The sequence below is a fragment of the Aythya marila genome, assembly GCF_965140915.1.
Source record: "Aythya marila genome assembly, chromosome: 16".
Classification (NCBI taxonomy): domain Eukaryota; kingdom Metazoa; phylum Chordata; class Aves; order Anseriformes; family Anatidae; genus Aythya; species Aythya marila.
In genome coordinates this window covers 12,696,417-12,704,953 of record NC_139057.1, presented here as the reverse complement: position 1 = coordinate 12,704,953, position 8,537 = coordinate 12,696,417, and the positions used below count along the sequence as shown (strand labels likewise).

At 41.9% G+C, this 8,537-nt stretch overlaps 1 long non-coding RNA gene across 1 annotated transcript; it reads left to right on the top strand.

The window, feature by feature from the left end:
• The first annotated feature begins 311 nt into the window (after positions 1-311).
• On the top strand, positions 312-4,569 carry LOC309884566. Its single transcript, XR_014318644.1, has 3 exons — positions 312-357; positions 1,730-1,870; positions 4,368-4,569. It is a non-coding gene; the product is annotated as an uncharacterized lncRNA (long non-coding RNA).
• The last annotated feature ends 3,968 nt before the right edge of the window (positions 4,570-8,537 follow it).

Sequence of the window (8,537 nt, the reverse complement as noted above, 5' to 3'; positions counted from 1 at the left end):
TGAAATGGGACCCATCGCCCTTTCTCCTGACGGGAGCACCCCTCGCACCATGCCTGATCTCCCCCATTTTCCATACAGCCGCTCGCAGCTCTCAGCTCTGCTTCCAGGCTGCTGCCTGAGAACAGCGGTGGGAAGGGGTTGGGGTATCGCTGCACAAACAGATCTCTGTGTGCATAGCTGTTGGGGAACGGCCGTGCCAGGATGCGCAGAAACAACTAGTTATGAATTATTTACATTTCTTTAGTTGCTGCTCGTCGTTTGTTATTCCTCTGTTTAAACAGTTTGTCCTCTGTTCCAGGAGCAGAAGGAAAGCCAAAATGACTTCAGTGACAGCTCAGATATCCCACAGAATGACTAGTAAGTAGTCAAAGTAAACAACTTGGGAAGCAAATGCAGCCGGAAAAATTATTCATCCCATCCGCACAGCAGATTGGTCAGAAAAAAGGAATTTCTGTTCTACAGAAAAATTTTGAATTTAAAAAAACAAAGAAGAGAAAAGTTGTTTACCTTTCCGACAGGATGAAAGTGTTACAAAGAACGTTAGTGATATAATTGTGGTTCTTTCTTTCTAAAATGTGAGAACATCAACATCACGCAGGAAAGGAAAAAAAAGTCAGTTAAATAGGTGACGTGTTTTTTTTTTTTTTTTTCCTTATCAAAATGAGAGAGAAGTGCTTTATTTTGACTTTTTCCCATCAAAAATTGTGTGGAAATCAGTGGTTTGCTGTGCAACATTTGGATGAAAATGAAATACATATTTTCTAATGAAGCATAACTACAGCAACAGCTCCAGTGCTTTGTTTCAAGTTACGGATCTGATCCTGGCACTAATTTCCCCAGAAAGTCTGTCCAGTTAAGTGGAGCTTCCCTGGACATGCACAGGGCTCCACCACCTCGGAGATAACTCACAGAGGCTTCCTGCACTGCGAAGGGCCTGTGCTCATCGCTAATTTATTCACCATGAATAATTCAACCACTTCTTGTCATTGCTTTGCCACACATGTTTCTGCCATAGCCTGCATTTGATTTTATCATGAAAACCTCGAAACTGGAGACAGAAAGAACGTAAGATGTTTTCCCACCCCCCCAGACAGAGATGCTCCTCGCATTGTGCTGGTGGATGGAGCGGAGAAGGCAAACATGGGACGTAGAGAGCTACAGCATTATTAGTTTTGAATGTTTGTATTTTATTTACAGTGTTAGGCACAAAACATAATACCTGGTTTCTAAGCATAGGTGAGGTACAGAAAAAATTGCATTTTTAAGTAAATAAAAAAAATGCAGAGAAAAATCAGTTTTTCCTCTGTCTAGCTTAAATATGAGAATACTGTAGGATTTATTTTCCAGGTGAATTTTTGTTGTTTTAACTCTATAAATAAGCCTAGCTCCATCGATCTCAATGGCGCGATGCTGATTGACACCTACTGAGGATACATGCAGAAGTATTTTTCCTAATGAGCTCCTTCTGAGCCCACGATTGCCAATTGATGTGGCAATTACATATTAATGTGTGCGACTGTGCACAATCAAACTGGGCTAGAAGGGATGCAACCTTTTGTTTCTTTAAATTAATAAAATATTTATTGCAATCAACTCATATCTCCCAATTTGTTGCCAATTAACTAAAGTGTTTGGTGTGCAGCTCATTGAGGCTGCGGCAACAGAGCTGCACTCAGGGAACAAATTGGAGGCTTCTCATGCTGAATTTCTGTCTTTTCCGTCTTTCCAGGTAGGAGCAGAGCAGCAGGAGCTAGAATACGGTGAGGACTATCCCCTCCAGGGAAAACCATCTCCAGTCATCAATAGCAGACGGCCAACACACCCGTCATCAAGGCAAACTTCTGTTGGTGAAGACCAGAGATTCTGGTCTGTAAGTGGGATTTTTAAAAACTTTTTTTTTTTTTTTTTTTTCCAGGAATGTTGACTTAAAGGGGCAGAAGGTGCAGAGGGTTGCAATGCAGAGTGAGACCAAGTTTTGAAATGCATTTGTAATGGAAATACAAATCTTGTTTTTCAGCTGGCCTGGTTTATGGAATAAATTACTCCAATTCTATGGAACCCCAGTATTATGGGACTTCAAGTCATGGTAGCACATGTTTATATGTATACAGCAGCTAAGAAAGGACAGAGAGAGTACTAGGGATGTTATCTTGGAGTGGTAAAGTACCTTCAGAGCTGCCATAGGCTGTACCATTATTGCCGGAAAGGTGACTTGGCTGCTTAGAAGGCAAGCACAGGCTTTTGTGGTGATGTGGCAGCTCTGGAAGTCAGTGAGAACAGGTTTGGCTTGAGTATGAGTATTTAGTGAACATCCACCCCTGTCCACTGCTCTCCTCCTTGTCCTTTCTGAGTGTGCCTTGCCCCTGGGACTCAGCAGGAGCAGCACGGCTGAAAACCCAAAAAAAAACCCAAAGCCCAAGTTCTTCCACTGCCCCAATTCTCACTTGTGTCCCATAGAAGTCTGTTATTTAAATTATGTTCACAGCATTAATGCTTTGATGGCTCCTTTTCACAGCATTTTCCTCTCACTTGTTTGTTTTTAATTTAAACTAATGAGATGTTTCTGCATTCCTTCCTCTGCGTCAGAGAGCCGGAGAGATTCAGTAGAACTCCTGCGAATTCTGGAAATGAGTTTGTAAAATCTTTACTTGGGACATTTCAGATGTGCACACGCCTGCTGGAGGAAGAGCCAGACCCCCCCCTTTTTTTTTCTTTAAACAATTTTTGTCAAAGTCTGTGATGAGGGACTGTCTCTTCATAAAATCTGTCTGATAGGATCTTTGATCTCTGTTAGGAAGTGGAGCTAAACGAGGAGAGAATCAGCATCAGTAGCGTATTTCATCCCAACTTCACAGCTCTGATGCAGGAATGGTGATTCATCCCCCAGCCAGGCCAGTTCTTTTACTGAGCCTGCCATTCATGTGAACTAGGTCTAGCACGCTACCGTTGCTCACATAATTATTAATAAACTGAATGTTAATAATAATTATTAATAAACTGCATCTAGAATAAAATCAAATCACGTCTTATTTTCCAAGAATGGCTAGGCAGAACAAAGCTAACTTTGTTCTAGCTAAATAACAAGAATAATAAAAAATAATAGATAATAAAAGCAGCCTAGCACCAGCAGGGTGAATGTTCAATGTGGACTCACACCAGCAGAGTGTGAAGAGCCAGGGGACATGTGAGGTGTCAGCACTGCCACTGCTTCTTGGCTTGACCCCTTCATGAGCTGCGGACTCGGGTCTGTTTGGAGCTGTTCAAGTGTTCCCTTGGAAGAAGAGCATGGGAAGAGGCATGAAGGCTAAGGGACTGGAGGAGGACAGAGATTCTTGTAAATCTCCCTTCCTTTGCTTACGGTAATCCCATTTCATCAGCCCCCTGTTTCCGATGTGATAGAGCCTTCCTCTTTTTATATGAAATTAGCACTTCATAACCTCTATACGGAAATGGGGCATCGTTTAAATACAGTCAGTGCAGAAGTTTTGACTGATTACTGGATCAGAGCCAAGGAAACTTAATGATCAGATATGGATAGCTATGCAGCACTAAGCGCCAGGGAAACCATCCCTCTGGAGCTGTAAACCGGGCAAATATGATAAAAGACAGCAACCACAGAATTCCTTGGTGCCAATTTTCAAAGGCACTTTTCAAGAGGAGAAAAGTGCTTGTAGTGATCTTTATTGCTTGCGTGATACGTCTCCCAGTAAATGCACTGAGAAACGTGGTACAAGTATCTAATGTTCAGCCAACTACCACTAGTGTGTGCTGTTGCAGGCCATTGCCATAGAAAGTAGAAGAAAGTTTTTTTTTTTTTTTTTTCATCTAGGTGTAAAAATAAGTAAATCTGGCACAAGCTGTAGTAGAGGAGAAGGAGCTGATGGTTTCTTTAAGGACAGAAAGAGGTAGCATATAAAATAAACAGTCCCTTGTAAACACGGTACTGCAGCAGGTACTTGCTGCTTTGCTCCGTGAGGGTGCAACCCTTCGTATACTTCCCACTGCAACATTATTTCTGATGAATTATTGAGGTAGGAAAGATATTTTACCCTCCCAACCAGCTCAGGCGAATCATTAAGTGCATCAAACCCTCTACTATTTTATCGAACCTGAAAACATTTTGAAAAATGAGAGAGGCATGTCTGCTTTTAACACAGATTTTATCCTTTTTACATTTTTCCCAAAAGCCCTCTCTGGGCTTGGGGAATTTTCTTCATTGTTCATGGGGCCTTATGTGTTTTGTTTTGTGTTTTTTTTTTTTTTTTGTTCTTTTTAAGACAATGTTGAATTATTGAAAAACACTAAATTATTTATTTTCTAATCAATAATACATTGGATGCTCTGCTACTTATTTTTATTATTGACAGAAGCAAGTTGGCTGCCTGAGATGAGAATACACTAAGATGAGGAAGATGCTGCTGTAATCAAGGCAATACGGAACCAGATATGCAGTGACCACAAGCTGGGCTACGGACGTGCTTCCACACTAGTGAATGTTCAGTCTTTTTGGAAAGAAGTGGTTCCTCCTCTGCGGAGGAAAGTCTCACAACACAGGGTATGTATGTCCTTACATCAGGCTATACATCAGAGCTGAAACAGTCTCAGGGAGAGGCTATGATGGAGTGAAACACAATCTCCTGCTGTGCATCATTCCAAGAGTGGTTTTGGGAGATGGAGGTGGAGTTGGAGATGTCCCTGACAGCACATGACAGCCAGCCTTGCAGGTGGCACAGCTCAAGGGGCATCCATTTCACTGAACAAAACAGGTTTGTGCAGGGTGTCATGGAGAATATGACCTGTATGTCTATGCAGTACAATCAGGTTCATATGAAAGATGTTTTATACATAACTGAACAGAAAGCATTAAAAAAAAAAAAAAAAAAAGATGTAAGGCAAATTAGTAAAATTCTCAGAAAAATGTAAAACACATAGAGACCAACTAATTGAAGAGTTACGCATCCTAGGATGATAAAGGGATTACCAGATGGCGTCACTTATTTGTCTTGAGTTATTTCTGAGAAATTATAGGAGGAGGAAATGTATAGGAAAGGAGGAAATGTAAATACTGTCCTACTCATCAGAAAAAGTATGACACAGCTACAGTCATTGAATTTCTAAATCTCAAATAAAAAAGGAGAAAATATTTCTTTGACGGTGGGTTTATGCAGAAAAAAATAATAATCTTGAAGACAAATTCAATATCTTATTAAAATAGAGTTACAGTTACTAGCTGAAGGGAATGTGGTGGGCACAGTCTATTTGAATTTTAGAAAAGCATCTGATGCAATCTCTCATAAAATTTTAATCTTGAAATAAATTAAAACTGCCTTTGATATAAGCACAGCAACATGGATCCATAACTGGCTAAAGAATCATAAAAATAAGAATGAAAAGTGGCATTTACATTGCACTGCAGGAAGTAGTGGTTCTTAATGCAACCCCGATAGGAATAATTGGCCTTATTTATTATCTCCCTAGCAATAGAGAATAGGAAGTGCACCGGCATGTTGCCAGACCAAACAGGAAGGCATATAATGGACACCAACATTGCGAGGAGGTAACAGAGGGTTTTTCTGCCCATGGTGGACCGTTACAGTAGGCATACAAAGTGCTTTAAATTCATGGCTTTGCTACACAGAGGTAGCTTGGGCAGGCAGAGACTGGCGCTGCAGGCAGCTCTGCTGTTTTAAACCAACATGAATGCAGAAAAATGAAATGCTGGATTTTGACCATCCACTTTTGGGGGAAAGCTAAACTCTTCTCCCCTTTTGCTGAGTTCAAACCAGACAGGACTGGGGTTGCCAGTGACTTGTCATATGAAGATGACATTTGGACCAAAGTGCACAAAGGTATTGGTGAGGTGTTTTATAATGCAGTACAGCAGATCTGGGATTTGGGACTTGTTTTAAAGTTCCTTGCTCTAGTTAATCCATGTGCACAACAGAGGGGATCCCTTTCTAGTTTGTCTGGAGGAAAAAAAAAATGAAAAAAAAAAAAAAGAGAAAAATCAGAAATTCTGGGGAGAGCAAAAATTGAGCTGGAGAGTCCAGATGCGACAGAAGTGAGAAGCAGCTCCACACAGTGGTAATTGACTCTGAAGACACTATTCATCTGAATTACTCGGTTTGCAAGGATTGCCATCCTTTCCATCTTTACAGAGGAATTCAATATATTCAAGAGTAAAGCTGTGCAAAGAACTGATTTTTCTCTCTGTTGCACAACCTGAATAAGGAAATGTAAAAGAAAATCATTTCACATCAACTTGAAGCAATTCATAAAATCCATTTAGTGAAATTAAAGCAAAAAATATTTCATGTGAAATGAAAGACTTTCATTATGCAGCTTTTAATTCTTTTAAAATAAAATCAATGTCCTGCTGTTATGTAGCTTGAAAGGCTTTGTTTAAAGACATCAAGAAAAAGTACCCTAGTTTAAATATTTTTTCCTAGCAATTTCTTTTTCCAAAACAATTTCTCAGATTAAAATATATTAGGAGAATCTTTTCTTCAATTTCAGTCTTTGTCTTTCTGATGGAATATGTTCCAAGGAAAGTCTTCCCTGACTCCAGCTGATTCTGGAGGCTCCCAGATGCTTCCTTCACTTTGTGCAGTGCAATGGCCACGGGTAGGCTCTACCTTCTCATTGCTATTTCTTAGGAAAAGCCCCAACAGCTCTAGTGTCAGGGAGGTGGCAGGGTCACTGGGGTGGCTGATGGTGGCCCTGGTGCTCTCCACTTTTAATCACAGAGAAGACCTGCACTGGAGAAGTTTTGGAGTCCAGCTATACCTGTGGAAATCAGCTTCAGATCATCTGGGATCTCCACAGATGTCCTGTTCCTTCCCACCCATCCTCTTAAGCCTTCCTTGCCAAGGCTCCCATCACAGCGTGGACTAAAGCTGAGCTCATTAGCACAAAGAGGAAGCAAGTTCATTAGCTCACGTTTAACTTGATGGAAACCACAGCTTTGGGTCTGTGAGCACATAGCTTGTGTGACACCACAGCCACATGCCTGTGCTCCATCTTCCTGCCCTATAAAGCACCGATTGTCACATCTGGAGCTCCCCGCTCCGGCAGCCTTTACTGCATTCTTCATTTTGATGCCACGTTCCAGGCTTTAAATTGCTGAGTCCCCTATTGCTCATTAGCAGGCGCAGAGAAATGGCTTTTATAGACCCATGTATTAAACAAATAAAAGACGTCAAGGAAACTTAAAAACAAATCCAGCTGCTTGCAGATTTACTGCGTGAACATTAAACTCTCATTAAATGTACTTTCATAAAGTGTGGCTTTATTTTTCAACTCTGAATACCTGTGACAGCAGGAAGTAAGGTTATCAAAACACGCCAGCTGAATGAAAACATCGCCCGGCCTAGGGTTTATAAGTCTCAGTGATGGTGCAAAGAAACCAGAGATTTCTGCCTCTTGTCCTCCTTACAGCCAAGGCCGATGGTGCCCCAGGAAAGGGCTGTGGAGAAGGGATGGCTGATGCTGGCTCGGGCAGTCCTGGCAGAGCTGCGGGTGCACACACAGCACCCACATTGGCGCTGTGCAGAGACAGGGAGAGGAATCTGCTTGCTGTGGCATATTTACGCATCAGACACTGTATTGATATGGACATATGTGAGCAAATAGAATTGGTTTATTCTCTATTTGAATTTTTATCTGCAAGAATAACCCATTTATTTCTGAATAATCCAGGCTATTGAATACTGAAAGCCCTCCTTTGACTGCAAAAGTCACTGCTCCACAAAATGCTGGCAGAAGATGCTTGGTGAGCCCTGGGATGCATTGGGCTTGTTCCTACATGGCTCCTCTGACCCCTGACCAGTGCCAGGCAGACCTGCAGCCTGATTCGATGTGGCCTTGCTCGTTTTCTATTAATATTTTGCTAATGTGCCTCCTTTATTCCGTTTCTGGTTGCAGTAGTAAAAAGTGATTTGATACCAGAAGAAGGGATTTATATCTTTGGGACCCAATTTTCTGAATACTGCACAAAAATGTACATACAGTTCTTGGCAATGAGCTGGATTTTGTATGCAAATTGGGTTGCTGTGTGTGTAATTGCCCTTTCAACGCATAATTGCCCATGGGCAGTTTTTGCAGAAGATCCTATCAGCAGCATGTGCAGATAAGTCCTACATTTCTATTCACTTCAGGAAATGTGCCCAGGCAGGAATTTAAAACCAGACACCCAGGAGGGATGAGAACTTCTCAGCGATCTGGAAACAACGAACACGCGGGCTGTAACCAGCAGGCAGGATTTTGTGGACATGATGAGCCTGAGAAATGGAGAGGGTATTTCTGCTGCAGGTTCAGGACAGCCCGTAGCAGAGGCAGGCACCTGGAGGGGATGGCAGCAGCTTCCCAGATCTCACCTAGCGATTGCAGCGCTTGGAAAGCACGGCTCAAATTAACCCTTCCCTCTTCTGCCCCAGTGCTGAGCCACAGATGAGGAAACCCCCCAAAATTATTTTTGGGTATTCATTCCTTGTGTGAATGCTGAGATAAGAAGGGGCTGAAGCCCTTTCCTTCAAACC